The sequence below is a fragment of the Acinonyx jubatus genome, chromosome C1 (genome assembly GCF_027475565.1).
Source record: "Acinonyx jubatus isolate Ajub_Pintada_27869175 chromosome C1, VMU_Ajub_asm_v1.0, whole genome shotgun sequence".
NCBI lineage: Eukaryota > Metazoa > Chordata > Mammalia > Carnivora > Felidae > Acinonyx > Acinonyx jubatus.
In genome coordinates, this window is record NC_069381.1 from 183,748,150 (window position 1) to 183,767,700 (window position 19,551).

Below are 19,551 nucleotides of genomic sequence, written 5' to 3' on the forward strand. Positions count from 1 at the left end.
CACGTGTACTTCAAACTTCTCCAAATGCTCAAAAACTGCAATCATTTCTCTTCATGAAATACCAGTGCCATCTACCCTCCCTGGAAAGTTTCAGCTCCCCTCCCTTCAGCCCTCACATCTGATGGGTCAAGTTCTGTCCATTTCAACTCCAACTCTAATTCATGCCACCATTGTCTATTAACAGCCGGAGTAGTCTTTAAATTCAAGTAAAACTACTTAAGACCTTTCTGCTGGAGGGACCTGTGTGATTGATTTTTTAGCTAACTCTTCCTTTTTCACTTATTCCCACCCCCCCCCCCTCAGTGCCCAGCATCCGATAGTACTTGTCAAGTAAGTAAGCATTAAATATTACGTAAGTGAAGAAATGAGAACAGGGACGACCGTGCTTCCTGGATCTAGTCAGAATACTGAAGTTGAGGATGTGAAAAACTAGAATGGATGTTTGCATGTACAATGAAAGTTGTTCTGTGATTTTGGAATATTTATTTAGAAGCAACTTTGGTAAGGTTGAATCCAAGATACTTCTGTTCTATGGCAAGGATTGCTGTGACTGATGTGACCTGGCTGGACTAAGAACCTGTCAACAATTCGTAAATGTGTGTTGTCAGGTGCTCTGCTGAGCTTTAGGGCTGTGGTAACAAACAGGACTAGATGCCAAAATTCAGGCCTACAGGAGGGAGCTAATCACAGGTGAGAGCAAAACCAAAGGCATGGTAGGTACTGGCAGGTTGGAGCATCTGGTTTCAGGGCTTACATAGTCTGTAAACCCTTAAAACAACCATGAGAGACAAATCACACTCAAAACATGGTTTGCAAGTCCCTAACATTGAACAAATAGACCATGCATGTGAAACAGTTGGAGAAAGATACCCCTTTATTAGCTGTGAGGCTGGGCAAATAATTCAACCCTGAGCCTTGTTTTCTACATCTGTAAATAAGAATTATGACTGATGCCTATCTCGTGGAGTGATTGAGAAATTTACAATAATCTACTTAAACGAAGGTACTTAAACAGTACTCATCAGAAGAATCTCTCCATGAACTGTGGCTGTTGTCAAGGATGTGTTTGTGGGGGAACTAAATGCCACTGACCTTGCTAAAGCCAGCCCTGAATACAGGTTTCCTGTTTGATTTGAACCAGTAGAAGGAAACCATTGACATGATATTTTTACTTTAGCAACCATAGAAAGAGACACAAGATTAACTGAAGTCCTCATGACCTGGTAGTAACAATGGAAGTCATATTTTGTGTGCATGTGGTCAAGTGTCTTCCCCAAACTCCATTCTAAAAATAAAAAAGTTATAACCCCACAAAGGTTAATGGCATATGATAAGTATCTTATGTTGAGAGAAGGAAAGCAGATAGGTGACCAGTTGGCAGGGTTTTAGCTTTGTCTGTTCTGCTAAGCCCCTGCGGTGCAGCAGAGAGCTAACCATAACTTAATTCAATACCGCAGGTCTAAGGGAAGGCTCAGAAGTTGGGGCACTGGTTTCTTTTAAGGGTGGGAGTGAGGAGCAGGGTGGAAAACATGAGTTTATTGGAGTCTTTAAAAGGAGTAGCCGCCTTTGTCCACTCCCCTTACCTTACACCGCCACGTGACTGGACTTAAATTCAGCAGAAAACAGAAGGTTTACCATCTGCAGAAAGAAGTTGGGGCTATGGATTGGTGGATACCAGACACAGGTAATAATACTATATTAAAATACAAAAAACAAGTTAATAAAATGGGCAGATCCATAGCATTATACATCTGTGTGGCAGAGATTAACAATTGTCCCTGATATTATTCTCTGACTTTTTCTTAGAATCCCCAACTTTTAGCTGGACATATGACTGCTCAAAAAACATCTAAAAAAAGAAGACGAAGAAGAAGAAAATACATCTCCCAGCCCAGCCTCCCTTGTAAGTGTGGCCACATGATTAAGTTCTAGATGGCGGGATGAGCTATTTCCAGTGCCTTTGAAGAGGCCATGTCTTCTTCCTTCCCTTTCTCCTTCTTATAGCTGGAAATGGGCATGATGACTAGAGATCAAACAGGGCTCTTGGACCATAAAGATGAGGGATGATTTGCTGAGCATTACAAAGCTACAAAATAGAGCCTGAGTTCTTGACACAAACTTTTTCAGTGTTCCATCTCTGACAACCTACGTCTGGACTTCTTTCAGATGATAAAATATCTTGTTTAAGTTATTTTTATTTTAGGTCTCCTGTTACATGCAGCTGAATGTAATCCTAAATAGTTGTTTAGAAATATAAAGAGAAATAGCAAAAGGGACAGACTCAAAATAGGCTCAAGATGAAAAGCTGAATAGATCAATCCTCATAGGGAAAAAAAAAAATCAAGTGGTAGGTGTGCCATTTTTTAAGTTACTATCTTGTTTCAAACAGTCTTGTCCTATGTGGTGATGAGGCTGGAGCTCTGCAGACTACATTTCTTACATGGGATTAGGAGTAGGGAAAGGTATGGAGAAGAGTGTTCCTCGAAGAGGAAAGAGCATGTGCAAAAGGCTGGGAAAAAAAGGAATTTGGTTTATTCAGGTAAAAAATACATTAGGTCTAAAAAAAAATTAAGTGTACAATGCATTGCTTTTTAATTCCTTCACAAAATTGTGCAACCATCACCACTACTGAATTCCAGAACATTTTCATCATCCCCAAAAGAAACCCCATAACCATTAGCAGTCATTCCCCATTTCCCCTTCTCATCTCATCAGCTGTACCAACCACTAACCTACTTTCTATCTCTATGGCTTTACCTATTCTGGACATTATTTCACATAAATAGAATCATACAATGTATGACTTTTTATACCTAGTTTCTTTCACTTAGCATAATGGCTTTAAGCTTCGTCTAGGTTGTGCCATGCATCAGTATTTCATTGCTTTTTCTAAAAGGCCAAATATTCAATTGTATGGATATATCACATTTTGTTTATCCATTCTTCAGTTGATCAACATTTGGGATGGTTCTACCTTTGGACTATTATGAATAATGATGCTATGAGTATTTGTGTACAACATTTTGTGTGGATGTATGTTTTCATTTCTCTTGGGTGTATACTTAGGATGGAATTGTTTGGCCACATGGCAACTCTATGCTTAACTTTTTGAAGAAGGACACAAATGTTTTTTAGAATGGATGCACAAGTTTTACATTCCCACTAGCAAATTTCTCTACATCCTCATCAACACTTATTGTTGGCTTCTTTGATTATAGCCATCCTAGTGAGTATGAAGCATTATCTCATTTTGGTTTTTATTTGCGTTTCTCTGATGAGTAATAATGTTGCAAATCTTATTGGCTGTTTGCATATATTCCTTGGAGATATGTCTATTCAAATATTTTGCCTATTTTTGAACTGTGTGACCTTTTATTATTGAGTCATAACACTTTACATATTCTGCATACAGGGCATAATTCCCTTATCAGATACATGGTTTGTAAATATTTTATGTCTGTAGTTTGTCTTTTCATATTTTTAATGCTGTCTTTTGGTGTGTGTGTGTGTGTGTTTAAGTAGGCTTCAAGCCCAGCGCAGAGCCCAATGTGGGGCTTGAACTCACAACCCTGAAATCAAGATCTGAGCTGAGATCAAGAGTCAAAAGCTTAACTGACTAAGCCACTCTGGCACCCCTTGATGCTGTCCTTTGATGCAAAACCAGTTTTTGAAATTGTATGAAGTCCCATTTATCTACTTTTGTCTTTTTATCCCCTGTACTTTTGTTATCATATCAAAGTAACCACCTAATCAAAGTTCATAAATATTTACTCCTGGGGCACATGGGTGGCTCAATCCATTAAGCAACCAATTTTGGTTCAGGTCATGATGTCACTGTTTGTTGGTTCAAGCCCTGCACTGGTTTGTTAGTTTGAGCCCTGCCTTGGTTTGTTAGTTCAAGCCCCACATCGGGCCATCTGCTGTCAGCACAGAGCCTGCTTCAGATCCTCTGTTTTCCTCTCAATGCCCCTCCCCAGCTCATGCATGTGCACTCTCACTCTCAAAAATAAACATTAAAAAAAAGAAAATATTTACTCCTATGCTTTCTTCCAAAAGTATTACAGTTTTAGTTCTGACATTTAGGTATATGATCCATTTTGAGTTAATTTTTATATGTGGTGTGAAGTAGGGATTCAACCCCATTCTTTTGCATGTGGAAAACCAGTTGTCTTAGCAACATTTCCTGAAAATATTATTCTTCCCCTTTGAATTGTTTTGGCACCTTTTTTCAAAAATCAATTGCCCACTTTCTGGATTCTCATTTCAACTCCAGTGATCTGTCTATCCTTATGACAGTATCATACAGCCTTGATTGTCACTGTAGCTTTGTGGTAAGTTTTGAAATTGAGAACTGTGAGTCCTCCAATTTTGTTCTCTTCTAAAATTGTCTTGGCTATTTTGGGTTCCTTAGCATTTCCATTTCTGCAGAAAAGGAAGCTGAGATTTTTGTAAGAATTGTTATATCTTAGATCAGTTTATGACTATTGCCATCTTACAACCCATGAATATGAAATGTCTTTCCACTTTTTTAGGTCTTCTTTAATTTCTTTCAATGGTATTTTAGTAGTTTTCAGTGTGCAAGCTTCACACTTCTTTGGTTAACTTTATCCATAAACATTTCATTCTTCTTAGTGCTATTGTAAATGAAATTTTCTTAATTTCATTTTCAAATTATTCACTATTAGTGCATAGAGATACAATTGTTTTTTATATATTGATCTTGTATCCTACAACCTTTCTGAACTCATTTATTAGTTCGAATACTTTTTTCAGTAGATTCCTTAGGATTTTTCTTGACACATACCATGTTCATATCATTTACAAATAGAGAATTTTACTTCTTCCTTTCTGAGGAAGACTTGCCTGTTTGCCTTGGATAGAATCTCCAGTGCATTATTGAATAGAAATGCCAAGATTGGACATTCTTTTCTTGTTTGTGATCTTACAGGGAAATTTTTAGTCTTTTTATCAGTAAGTACAATGTTAACTGTGGGTTTTCATAGATGCCCTTTATCAGATTGAGGAATTTTCCTTTTTTTTCAGCTTTATTGAGGTATAGTTGACCAAAAAAAAATTGTATGTGTTTAGGGTGTACAAAGTAATTAATATATGTATACATTGTGGGCGCCTGGGTGGCTCAGTCAGTTAAGCTTCCAACTTCGGCTCAGGTCACGATCTCACGGTTTGTGAGTTCAAGCCCCATGTCAGGCTCCGTGCTGACAGCTCAGAGCCTGGATCCTGCTTTGGATTCTGTGTCTCCTTCTCTCTCTGCCCCTCCCCTGCTTGTGCTCTGTCTCTCTCTGTCTCTCAATAATAAATAAACATTAAAAAACTTAAAAAATGTATATGTATACATTGAGAAATGATTACCACAATCAAGTTAATACATCCATCACATCGCATAATTAGCGTGTGTGTGTGTGTGTGTGTGTGTGTGTCTATCTAGTGAGAATACTTAATATCTACTCTCTTGGCAAATTTCAAGTATTTGAAATAGTAATATTAACTATAGTCATCATGATGCATAGCAGATCCCCAGAATTTATTCATCTTATGCCTGAAAGTTTGTATCTTTTGACCAACATCTCCTGCATCCACTATCCCTCATTCCCTGGCAACTACGATTTCTACTCTGTGGTTCTAGGAGTTCAACTTTTTTAGATTCCACATATAAGTCAGAACATATAATATGTGTCTTTCTGTGTCTGGCTTATTTCACTTAGTGTAATGTCCTCCAAGTTCATCCATGTTGCTGCAAATAGCAGGATTTTCTTCTTTTATATGACTGAATAATATTCCAGGAATTTCCTTCTATCCCAAGTTTATTGAGTGTTTCTCTCATGAAAGGGTGTTGGATTTTGTCAAATGCCTTTCCCGCATCTATTGAGATTATCAAGTATTTTTTGTCTTTTATTGTATTAATTTGGTGTATTACATTGATTTTTCATATGTTGAACCATATTTTTTGTATTCCTGGGATAAATCTCATTTGGTCACAGTGTACAATCCTTTCATATGCTGCTGTATTTGGTTTTCTAGTATTTTTTTGAGAGTTTTGCATCTGTATTCATAAAGTATATTGGTCTGTAGTCTTCTTCACCTGTGAGGTCATTGTCTGGTTTTGGTATTTGGCTAACACTGGCCTCACAGAATAAGTTGGGAAGTGGCCCTCTTCTGTGTTTGCTAAGAGTTTGCAAAGGATTGATGGTAATTTTGTAAACACTGGTAGAATTTACCAGTGAAGCCATCTGTGCCTGAGTTTTTCTTTGTGCAAAGTGTTGTTGTTGTTGTCGTTGTTTTTAAGTTTTATTTATTTAAGTAATTTCTGTCCCCATGGGGGTTTGAACTCATGACCCAGAGATTGAGTCTTATGCCTTTCCAACTGAGACAACCAGGCACCCCTCTTTGTGCTAGGTTTTCAATTACTAATTCAATCTCTTGCTATAAATTTATTCAGTTATTTCTTCTTCTATCCTATTTTTTAAATATGTTGTTTTAAAAAGAATTTTTTTTAATTTTATTTTTAAATAATCTCTACACCCACCATGGAGGTTGAACCTACAACCCTGAGATCAAGAGTCACATGCTCTACCAAATGGGCCAGCCAGGTACTCCTATTCTGTTTCTTCTTGAGTTAGTTATTTGTGAAAGGAAATTTGGCATTATAATAAAATTTTTAAATAAGCATATCTTTTGATTTAGCTGTTCCAATCCCAGGAATTTATTTCCATTATATATTGCTATATAATAAATCACCCCAAAATTTAGTGACATGAAATAACAACTTTTATTATGTTCACAGATTCTGTGGTTCAGGAATTAGGGCACAGTAGAGGCCAATTGCCTCTATCTCATGTCTAGGATTCCTAATCCAGGAAAATTCAAACAGTTGGGAGAGGGAAATAACTCAAATGACAGAGGTCTGGAAACATTTGGAAGATGGTCTCAGATGACTTGGATACTGGGGCTGTTGACTGGAGCACCTACATGTGTCTGGCCCTTCTCAGTGACTTTGTCTTCTCATAGCATGGTAGCTGGATTCCAAAAGGTAGTCTCTCAAGAGGAAGCTGCTGAGAGCAAGTGTTTGATGAAAACAAGATGGAAGCTGCATGACCTTTTATTGACCTCGTGTGACTTCTGCTATTGTCTATTATTTGAAGCAGTTACCAGTTCCAAAGAACATGTGGAGTTGGAGATATTGTGGAAGACATTTTTAGAAAAAATCTGCCACACCTATCTTATAGAAAACTTGTACTTGATAAGTAAAAAAAAAGCAACAGGCACAATCTTATTTGTAAAGTTTTAAAATGTGTACATATATACAGAAACAAATGCATACAGAGAGAACTGGAAGGAAATGGGATATCTATACCAGTTATCTCAGGGATGGGGGTGAGGAAGATATGTAAAGCTGGGCTTTCATATATTTTGATCTACATTATTTTATATTGTTTGAATCTTTTACAATGAGAATTATTAATCTATTATTTGCATAATAAATAAAATATCTATGTTGAAAATATCAGTTTTTAATAAATGGTGTAATACAGGGTCACCTGGATGGCTCAGTCGGTTAAGTGTCCAACTTTGGCTCAGATCATAATCTCGCAGTCCATGAGTTTGAGTCCGGCCTCGGGCTCTGTGCTGATAGCTCAGAGCCTGGAGCCTACTTCGGATTCTGTCTCCCTCTCTGCTCCTCTCCCACTCATACTCTTTCTCTGTCTCTTAAATAAATGGGGGGGGGGGGGGGTAAATAAATAAATAAATAAATGGGAAGGCAAGCAGGTGAAGCCACTCTGGAAAACAGTATGAAGGTTCCTCAAAAAACTAAAAATAGAACTACCCTACGACCCAGCAGTTGAACTACTAGGCATTTATCCACAGGATATAGGTGTGCTGTTTTGAAGGGACACATGCACCCCCATGTTTATAGCAGCACTATCAACAATAGCCAAAGTATGGAAAGAGCCCAAATGTCCATCGATGGATGAATGTTAAAGAAGATGTGGGATACAGGTACAATGGAGTATTACTCGGCAATCAAAAAGAATGAAATTTGCCATTTGCAGCTACATGGATGGAACTGGAGGGTATTACGCTAAGTGAAATTAGTCAGAGAAAGACAAAAATCATACGACTTCACTCATATGAGGACTTTAAGAGACAAAACAGATGAACATAAGGGAAGGGAAACAAAAATATAAAAACAGGGAGGGGGACAAAACAGAAGAGACTCGTAAATATGGAGAACAAACTGAGGGTTACTGGAGGGGTTGTGGGAGGCAGGGTAAGGGGCACTAAGTTCTCTACTCCTGAAATCACTGTTACAGTATATGCTAACTAATTTGGATGTAAATGTTAAAAAATAAAACAAGTTTAAAAAAATATTAAATAAATAAATTACTTAATATATGGATGCCTTCAATTTATCAGACAAAAGAGTAATTTAAGGCAACATGTATATTGTGGAGGCTGCTTTTAACTTTATCAAGTCAAAAGGGCCCACAGTGACCACCTGGCTAAATAAAGACAGGCCCATCAGGCGACCCACCTCAAAATATCCATAGGCCCTAACTAACCAATGAGCTACTTAGAACCTGGCACACTTACCAAAAAAAGGAAAATTCCAGATGTTCCATACCTCCTCACCTTCCCTCTTTAAAAACAGCCCCCACCTCTTGGCTGACAGTCTCCGCTTTGCTGCTCTGCCTCCTCCCGCCACTCCTTTGCTGTGTATTCAATAAACTTCTATCGCCTTTGTTCTGCCTCAGGTGAATTCTTTTACTGCCCACACCACCGGCTCCCACCTGATCATTGGCCCACATCTGGTGGCCCCCATCTGATCAAGAGAGGCACACATATATGACATTACATAATGCCATTGATTTGGACTCAGGGATTAAAAACGGGTTTTCAGAGGCATATGAGAAATATGAAAGGGAACTTTCTAGAACCTACAATTCAAAGCTCTTTGTAAAGGCATAGCATTGGGAGTTATTCCATGCTTGGCACTTACCACATTTGCAAACCTAGCAGTAGAATAAATTTCACATGATGGAAGAAAACGAAGAATTTACAGTGGGCAATATAGATTTACAAATGTTTAGTTGCTTATCTACATACAAAATGAAAACCCTAAGTTTTGCTGTTTAGAAGAAAGTACCAAAGTTTCTGTTGGTTTAAACAAAGTCTGAGGATCTTCCCATGCTCATTTTTCTCTCCAATATTTTGTGGCTGTGATTTTTGCTTCTGGCAAAGGCAGGAAAACTTATTCCAAACAAACTCTCTTTCTAATAATCACTAGAAAACCTGAACAAATTGTAAAAGATGTAAGTTTGCAACCACTGGAGAGTTATCAAGGCTGTGATAATTTGAGGGGCCAACATCCTTGAGAAAAGAAGAGGGAGGGCCAAAGAAGTGACCCTTCAAAGTATTAGGGAATTTACACTAGTGGCTGAAAGATTGAGCAGAATTTTAGGTAGCTGCATGGGCTGAGAGGGAAATGGGTGGTGAAAGTCTGCCAAGGAGGACCCCAGGTCTTTCACTTGGGATCCTATAGCAGATACCATTGGTGCCCTGCCCATTTCCCTCAGGCCTTCCCATTACAGTGAATGGAGGTTAACTTCCAACTACCAGTATCTCATTTGCATTTCTTTGTCTGAAGGCTATCAGAGCCCACTCTAGGTCTGGCAGGCTGAAGTGCCAAGAATTTATTCTCTCCACCCTAGCAGTCCTCAGCATTGCCCCTTTCATAGAATAATTAGAGGCTCTTCTTCAGGAGCTCCCAGAAGTCCACAGAGGCATTAAATTCCAGGTACTCACAATAGGAACTTCCTTGATAATGCATTCTGTTTTTGGATGCCATCCCTTTCCTGCTTACTTTACTCTCTTACTGGTGCCTTCTGGAATCACCTCCCAAATAAACTACTTGTATTTGAAATCATGTTTCAGAGCTTCTGCTTCTGGAAAAACCCCAAACTAAAGCATTTGGGCCAAGAAATGGTCCTACACAATGGGGTTTCCAAGAAAGGACTCTTGATTGGATCACTGACCAGGTGGTTAACAAGGACCATATGTAGGGTGCTGACAATCCCCGGAATGCTGTGGCACCACCACTAAGACTCTCACCTGTGAACTGGGATAGAATTCAGGTGTTAGGGCGGATGTGCTGGCTTATACAACATCACTGGCATTTGAAAGGTGGCAATGATAATTATAAAAACTGAGGCTTATTTTGTTGTTAAGTGCCATAGATGGCCCCGCTACAATTTTGGGGAGCCAGGCAGAAGCTATGCTTTCCATGTGTCCAGCTCACTAGGGATTCCCTGGAGGGAGCAGTTGGCCTCAGCTGCGTACCAGGGCTCACTCATTTGCTTCTCAGGCTAGTGGCCGTGAGAGGTCAGAGTCAGCTACTCCTTGCTAGTTGACCCTGGATGGGGAGGACAGAAAGAAGTCCTTGGCAGCTGCTGAAACCTGTTGTGTTTGGAGGACTTGCTTGCTTGCCCTGAGCCGGCATTGACTGCTGTAGCAGCATTTGGTGAAGCAGAAAAACAAATTAGAATTGGCGGGCCTTAGAAATCTGACTCCTGGTAAGTTCCCCCAATAATTGCACATTGGACCCCATCGGTGCTTGGTTTCCTGCTGTTGAGTTCTTTTGAACCATTTGTTCTGGGTTTTCATAATCCGTTTGTTCAGGCTAGCATAGCTTGAGTTGTGGCAGGAGCCCTTGTAATTTGTAAAGGTACCATTGGAAAGAGGAAGGAGGTGAATGAGAAGCCAGGGTTGCTTTGGGGAGATCTCTGTTGGAATTGTGTTTGTGTGCGTATGTATACACGAAATAGGGAATGCTAGTTCTATCCCCTCCCAAAGCCCCCGAGAGAGAATATCAACTGACTGGTCTACTTTTAGTTATAAACTTATGACCAAGAGGAAAATGATTTTTATTGGAATACCAGCTGGTCTGTATATGTGTTAAGCTCAGGAAAGAATGGCCATGAATGGCTCTCTTGGATTTCTTCCTTCTATTCGCTTGCCTCCAAACAGGGGGTTTAGGGTTTGGCTCTCTTAGCTTGTCTAGGAAGCTGTTTGGTTCAGTTGATAAAGGCTTCCCGACTTTTGGGGGAGAACAAATGCTAACAGCGGAAACTCTGGGCTTAGTTATAGATTTGTTTCTTTGTTCTTAACTTTTGACAAGGAAGATGGGGAATACTCCTGTCCCCAACTAAAGTCATTAGGACATATTTTGAATAGATGGTGCAGAGGGCTGAAAAACAACCAGAGAAAAAGCCTATTTTGTAGGAGGGAAAGATAGTAGATGGAGGTAAAGGAATGTTAGTCCAAATTTTAAATCTACCTTGGGCTCTGCTCCTGAACCCCCTGCCACCTCTGCCCCCCACTCCTGCCACTTCCTGCTCCACCCCCAGCATGCCTGGCTCTGCTCCCTCCTATACAGTCCTCAGTGTCCCCCATGCCATTAGCTCCTGCTCCTTGCCCTCACTATCAAAAAGCAAAATGCACCCCAAGCCATTGGGCCACCTCCTTATGAGGTTCAAACTGTAGCTCCTCTCAAGTCAACATGAAGGGGCCCAAGAGTTCCCCAGCTTTAAACCACCCACTTCAGACTTCCCCACAGGAGTCCCAAATGAAATTGATGGTGGGGAATAATTGATTTTTAGTGGATACAGGTGCAACATATTCGGTATTAAAGGTAATTTAAGTTTGTTGGTTTACTTAAAATAGACATGTCTTTAGAGTTATCAGGGGCGCCTGGGTGGCACAGTCGGTTAAGCGTCCGACGTCAGCCAGGTTACGATCTCGCGGTCCGTGAGTTCGAGCCCCGCGTCGGGCTCTGGGCTGATGGCTCAGAGCCTGGAGCCTGTTTCCGATTCTGTGTCTCCCTCTCTCTCTGCCCCTCCCCCGTTCATGCTCTGTCTCTCTCTGTCCCAAAAATAAATAAACGTTGAAAAAAAAAATTTAGAGTTATCAGCATTAAAATTAAACTTTTATTCTATCAAGTTTACTAAAGGTCAAATAAACTTGTGTTACTTGTGTTGCAATTTGTCAGCAAAAAGATGACTTCAAATGATAGTTTTGTCTATTCCTAAAGTTTTCATGGACAATTGTTAAGAACAAGGAGGTTGAGTAATAAGTTTTATTTAAAGCTTTCAAAATTTGAAATTTTGGAGTTTTGCTAAGCTAAATGATGAATTGGGTTGAATTCATTGGCTAAGTCTTTCTCAAATATGATAGAATATTAAAGCATTGATTACTGAACATAGGTTTGTCTGCTTTTGGCTTCTTATTGCACAGACACTGAGGATGCTTGGGTCTGTTGGTAAACCTGCTTTGTGATTTACTGAAAGTTGTGCTATGAAAAAAAATTATAAAATGTATTCATAAATTTCTGATCTAAAGAATTGTGGTGTAACAGTTTGCAATTGTTTACCACTTGGTTTTCACTTGAGGCTAAGGTTTCTTTTATTTATTTATTTAATTCCAGTATAATTAACACACACGCAGTGTTATATTAGTTTTCAGGTGTACAATATAGTGATTCAACACTTCCATACGTTACTCAGTGTTCACCATAAGTTCTCCTCTGGTAACCAGCAGTTCTCTGTAGTTGAATCTGGTTTTTTATTCTTGTTGCTTGTCTCTTTTTTTCTTTGTTTTGTTTCTCAAATTCCACATATGAGTAAAATCATACGGTATTTGTCTTTCTCTGACTGATATTTCACTTAGCATTATACCCTCTAGATCCATCCATGTTGTTGCAAGTGGCAAGATTTCATTATTGTTTTATGGTTGAATAATATTCCATTGTGTGTATATACCATACCTTCTTCATTCATCTATCAATGGTTACTTGGGTTGCTTTCATATTTGGCTATTGTAAATAATGTTGCAGCAAAAATAAGGGTGCATGTATCTTTTTGAATTAGCGTTTTTGTTCCCTTTGGGTAAATACCCAGTAGTGTAATTATTGGATTATATGGTAATTGTATTTTTAATTTTTTGAGGGAACTTCGTATTGTTTTCCACAGTGGCTGCACCAGTTTGCATTTCTACCAATAGTGCAAAAGGATTTCTTTTTCTCTACATCCTCACTAACATTTGTTTCATGTGTTTTTGATTTTAGCCATTCTGACAGGTGTGACACAGTATCTTTGTGGTTTTGATTTGCATTTCCCTGATGATGAGTGATGGGCATCTTTTCATGCATTTGTTGGCCATCTGGGTGTCCTTGGAGAAATGTCGGTTCATGTCTTCTGCCCATTTTTAATTGGGTTATTTGTTTTTTTGGCGTTGAGTTATATAAGTTTTTTTTTTTTAATATATTTTGGATATCATCAACCCCTTATCAGATATAACATTTGCAAATATCTTCTCCCATTCAGTGGGTTGGTTCCCTTTGTGTTTTGTTGGTGGTGTCTTTCACTATGCAAAAGCCTTTTATTTTGGTATTGTCCTAATAGTTTAATTTTGTTTTTGTTTCCCTTGCCAAAGGAGATAGATCTAGAAAAATGTTTCTTTGGCTGATGTCAGAGATTACTGCCTATGTTTTCTTCTAGGAATTTTATGATTTCAGGTCTCACATTTAGGCCTTTAATCCATTTTTAGTTTATTTTTGTGTATGGTGTAAGAAAGTGGTCCAGTTTCATTCTTTTGCATGTAGCTGTCCACTTTTCCCATTATCATTTTTTTGAAGAAAGTCTTTCTCCCATTGTATATTCTTGCCTCCTTTGTTGAAGATTAATTGACCATATAATTGTGGGCTTATTTCTGGGCTCTCTATTATGTTCTATTGATCTATGTGTCTATTTTTATGCCAGTACCATACTGTTTTGATTACTACACCAACGTAGTATATCTTGAAATCTGGGACTGTGATAACTCCAGTTTTGTTCTTCTGTTACAAGATTGCTTTGGGTATTTGGGGTCTTTTGTGGTTTCATATAAATTGGAGTGTGATTTGTTCTAGTTCCATGAAAAATTCTGTTGATATTTTGAGGGAGATTGCATTAAATTTATAGATTGCTTTGGGTATATGCACATTTTATCAGTATTCTTCCAATCAATGAGCATGGAATATCTTTCCATTTGTGTCATCTTCAATTTATTTCGTCAATGTTTTATAGTTTTCAAGGTACAGGTATTTCACCTCCTTGTGTAAGTTTATTCCGAGGTATTTTATTATTTTTGGTGCAACTGTAAATGAGATTTTTAAAAAAGATTTTAAGTAATCTCTATATTGAACATAGGGCTAAAACTTATTGCCCCCAGATCAAGAGTTGGATGGCTCCGCTGGTGTCAGCCAGTGCCCCCAAGATTATTTTCTTAATTTCTGTTTCTGCTATTTCATTATTAGTGTATAGAAATGCAACAATATTCTGTATATTGATTTTTTTATCCTGTGATTTCACTGAATTCATTTATCAGTTCTAGTAGGTTTTTTTTTTTTTTTTTTTTTTTTTTGGTGGAGTCTTTAGGATTTTCTTCATGTATTATCATACCATCTACAAATAGTGAGAGTTTCATGTCTTCCTTACCAATTTGGATGCATTTTATTTTTTTCTTCTCTGATTGCTGACGCTATGACTTCCAGTACTATGTTGAATAAAAGTGGTGAGAGTGGACAACCTTATCTTATTCCTGATCTTAGAGGAAAATATATCTGAAATTAAGACTTCAATAGATAAAATTAACAGCAGACTGGACAAACTAAAGAGGATTAGTAAACTGGAAAACAAACCAGAAGAAAATCCCCAAATTGAAACATGGAGATCAGAAATGTAAAGAGTATGAGAGACATTTCCAGAAAGACAGATTGAAGTACTTTGCTCCTTCCACTAAGTACAACTAAAATCCCTAAGCATTATATATAAAACAAAAGTAAGAAAACCTTATCTGGATCTTAGGAATGACATGGTTGTGAGTTTTCCCTGGCTTTTCTTTATCCTAGACTTGATGCTGGAGAAGTTGGCAACCTGGAAACATCAATAAGCACAGACAAAAATCCTCAATAAAGTCTGCTCTCTCTAGCCAAAGGGCCAGGAAAAGAGCAGCCAAGAAAAGAAAAAAAGAGAAACAAAAACAAAAACAAATTTGAGATGGTGGAAGAACAGAGGGAAAGAGAGAAAGAAAGGAAGAGAATCTCAAGCAGGCTCCACAGTGCAGAGCCTGATGCAGGGCTTGATTGCACAACCCTGGGATCATGACCTGAGCCCAAATCAAGAGTTGTACACTCAACCTGAGCCACCCAGGTGCCCCTTGAACAGAAAACTTTTTTTTTTTTTTTAGTAATTGCTACAACTTAGTACCAGATACTTCGCTTAAATTTTTTAAAGTTTATTTATTTATTTTTGAGAGAGAGCAAGTGGGGGAGGGGCAGAGACAGAGAGGGAGACAGAGAGAATCCCAAGCAGGTTCTACACTGTCAGCACAGAGCCTAACACAGGGCTCAATCTCACAAACTGTGAGATCATGACCTGAGCCGAAACCAAGAGTCAGAGGCTTAACCGAATGAGCCACCCAGGTGCCCCAATACTTTATTTTGTATTGGGGGGGGGGGCGCAAGTGAGTGAGGGGCAGAGAGAATAGGAGACAGACAGAATCCCATGAGGGGCAGAAAGAGAGAGAGAGCTCACCCAGAGTGGTGCATGAGCTCACCCAAAGCAGGGCTTGTGCTCATCTGAAGCAGGACTTTAGCTCACCGGATGCAGTGCTTGAACTCACCAACTGTGAGATCATGACCTGAGTCAGATGCTTAACTGACTGAGCCACCCAGGCGCCCCCTTAATAGAAAACTTTTAAAAATACAATTGATTGCTCTACTCCAGCCAAACACCACAGAAAAAAACATGGTTCTACTTCCACTTCTGCTAACAAAATTCAAGTGGGGATCTGAGATTTCCACCCTACTAAGGTTCTGACAAAATTACTCAACCTCTGACTAGGTGGTACCAGAGAAGGCTGAGTAGGGAGCTGGGGCTTTCATCTCTGCTGGGTGATAACACTCCTCCCTGTTGTATCCATCTGGAGATTTTCATCCTCATTTGTAGTAATGAGATACCCCTCCCTCTTCCTGCTGGTGTGGCATTTTGAGGCCATGTGGAGAGTCAGCACTTTCATGCTGTCCACAGACAACATGGACTGAGGCCACTCCACTCAAGGTCAGTCAGGCCATCTGAGGTAATAGGTAATGAAGCAATCCTGCCCCTCCCATGCAGGGCTGGAGGCCTAGTGCGGAGTCAGAATTGCCAACTCTGCCCAGAGGTGAGGTGGAACTCCTCTCTGACCTGGGTGTTAACATAAGCTGAGTGGAGATCCTGGACTCCTCATTCCCCTGCCTTTCCCACCAGGGTACTATCAGAGGAGTCCTAGTGAAAGAGAATATTTAAGTAAGACCCAGAGTCTTATAAATGCCCCCAAATACTCAGGTTTCAATAATAATAAAAAAATTACTTGTCAGACCAAGAATCAAGAAAATATAATTTAAAAATGTCAACAGATGCCAAGATAACAGATCTTGGAATTACCCGATGATGACTTGATTTGAATTTTTTAGAGAAAAAGCGAGTTTGGGGGAGAGGGGCAGAAAGAGAGAAACTTAAGCAGGCTCCACACTGAGCGTGGGCTCGATACCATGACCCTGGGATCATGACCTGAGCCGAAATCAAAAGTTGGTCACTCAACTGACTGAACCACCCAGGTGCCCCCCTACGATGATTTTAAAGCAGTCATCAGAAAAATGCTGTAATGAGCAATTACAAAAACACTTGAAAAAAAAAATAGTCTCAGCAAATAAATATGAGACACGAGGAACCAGATCGAAATGTTGTAGCTGAGAAACACGACAGTTGGGGGGAAAACCCCCCACGGGATGGGCTAAACAGTAGAAAGGAAGGGATTGAGGGAAAAAATCGGTATTCTTGAATAATAGAAATTATCCAATCTAAATAACAGAAAATAGATGGGAAAAGAATGACCAGAGGATCAAGGACCTTTTGAACTATAACAAAAGATCTAGTATTTATGTCAAGAGTCCCAGAAAGAAAGAAGTGGGCAAGGCTGAAAAAGTATTCAAAGACATATGGTTGAAAACTCCCAAATTAGGCAAATGATCTAAACCTTCAGATTTAAGAAGCTGAATGCATCTCTAAAAAAGATAAACCCAAAGAATATATACTAAGACACATAGTCAAACATCTTTTGAAAATCCAGCCACCCACTACTTTTTGTAAAGTTTTACTAGAATGCAGTGACACCCATTCATTTACACGTTACCTACTTTCTCACTACGATAGCAAACATATACGCTTAAAACATATAGAGGAAAAAATACAGTGAACCTTCATTGATTCATCACCTAATTTCAACTATTATTATCTCACAGCCAATCTTATTTGGTCTATACTCCCCCTCTCCTCCCTTCGGCTTCTCCCAACCCCTCTGGGATTATTCTAAGGCAAAACCAAGGCACCATAACTTTTCCAGGAATCCTTTCCTGTAACTGTTGAAAGGGAGGCAATATTCTTTCTTCCACTAGTAGAGTATAATCCAGGACTGCAAGCAACCACTTTTGCAACCATTCAGAACGTTCTGGTGACTTCCTATCTCATCCAGAACAAAATAATCTACAAAGCAGGGGTGTCTGTCTGGCTCAGTCAGTAGAGTATGTGACTTTTGATCTTGGGGTTGAAGTTTGAGCCCCACGTTGGGTGTGATTACTTAGAAATAAAATCTTAACACCCCCCCCCCCCCCCCCAATGATCTACAAAGCCCTACATAATCTAGCCCCTGGATCTCTCTCTAACCTCATTTCCTAACACTCTAACACCCATTCAGCTTCAACTATACTGGTCTCCTTGCTGTACGATGAACATACTAAGGATGCTTCTGCTTCTGTGGCAATTACTATCTCCTCTGCTTGCATAATCTTCCCTGGGTGATTATCTACATGGGCCTCTCCCTAATTTCCTAAGAATTTTACTCCAAAAAAAAAAAAAAAAAAAAAAAGGTTACCTATTTATTCAATATTTACTGAGCACCTTCAATCTTCCTGGCACTGTTATAGGTTCTTGGGATATGCAGTGAACAAATTAAAACATCTCTGGGATCACGGAGCTTACCTCTCAAAGGTGTAAAAGTAAACTCCTAGAGAGAAACAGCAGAGAAGGGAAATATGGATGGTGTTAACAAGGGAGGTTGTGGCAATTTTAAGTAGTCAGGGAAGGACTCACTGAAATAAACATCTGAAGGAGAGTGAAATGTGCATATCCAGAACAGGAAGGACTATACTTGGTATGTTTGAGGATAAGGAGGCCAGTGAGGCCACAGAACTACAGAAGAGAAAGTAGCTGGCATTGTTGTCAGAAAGATGTAGTGGCATAGAAGATATCATTATCTATTTAAAGTTTTTATTTTTTATTTTGGAAGGGAGATAGAGAGCAAGCAAGGGAGGGACAGAGAGGGAGACAGAATCCCAAGCAGGCTGTGTGTGGTGTGTGGAGCCTGATGCAGGGCTCAATCTCCCGAACCACGAGATCACATCCTGAGCCAAAATCAAGAGTCAGACGCTTAACCTATTGAGCCACCTGGGAGTCCCAGACAGTAGATATTGTAAAGGTGATTATAACGACTTTGGTAGACTGGTATGGAAGCCTTTGGCTTTTGAGATGGGTAACTTGACATTGAGTTTTAACAGGCTCACTCTGACTTCTGTTTGTAGACTGGGAACAGTTAAGATGGATGATTGATTCCACTGATGGTCCAAATTCTCTACCACTGCTTTTGTCCCCACCTTTTGCCATGTAATCTTGTAATATCCTCCGATGCAGATGCTAGCACCCAGCCACATGCCTTTCTTTGACCAACGGGATATTAGCAAATTGGCCCTAGGGACACCATTCCCGAGGGGCAGGATAAGCCTCAAAGCCTGAACTGCCTTGCTTTTAAAGATATCTAAACCCATGTTTTTTTCTTTTAGGTTTATTTATTTAGAGAGACTGCGAGTGGGGGAGGGGCAGAGAGAGACAAAGACACAGAATCCCAAACGGGCTATGTACTAACAGCGCAGAGCCCGATTCAGGCCTCAAACTCACGAAACCGTGAGATCATGACCTGAGCCGAAATCAAGAGTTGGACTTGGACACTTAACCAAGTCACTCAGGCACCCCAAAGATCTATAGGCCCTTAAAGGTTTATGTCATTCAATCTAATGCATCTCACTTTCAAACATGTAACCAATCCACTTTTCTTACATCTTAAAGGCTGTTAATTAGTACAACTGAATATGCAGGTCACCATCTGCAATGGCAAAATTTATGTAACTCAAAAACTAGGACTACAGTATGTAATTTGAGATTATCTACGGTCAATTTATTTAAAATGTGCTATCATTTAGAGTGTACTCTTAAGAAAAAAATCAGAGAAATCCTCTGCACAGGCACCTTAATGTAATTTTTGAGTGCGAATTAACCCTAAGATTATTGTATTGCAGGGGACCAAAGGAACATGCAAAATACCAGTTAAGAATATGTGACTCCTTCC

At 39.3% G+C, this 19,551-nt stretch overlaps 1 long non-coding RNA gene across 1 annotated transcript; it reads left to right on the forward strand.

Moving 5' to 3' along the window:
* Window positions 1-1,154: 1,154 nt before the first annotated feature.
* Window positions 1,155-7,525, forward strand: LOC113597493 (uncharacterized). The gene is made up of 2 exons (XR_008295520.1): window positions 1,155-1,903; window positions 6,862-7,525. It is a non-coding gene; the product is annotated as an uncharacterized LOC113597493 (long non-coding RNA).
* Window positions 7,526-19,551: the final 12,026 nt, after the last annotated feature.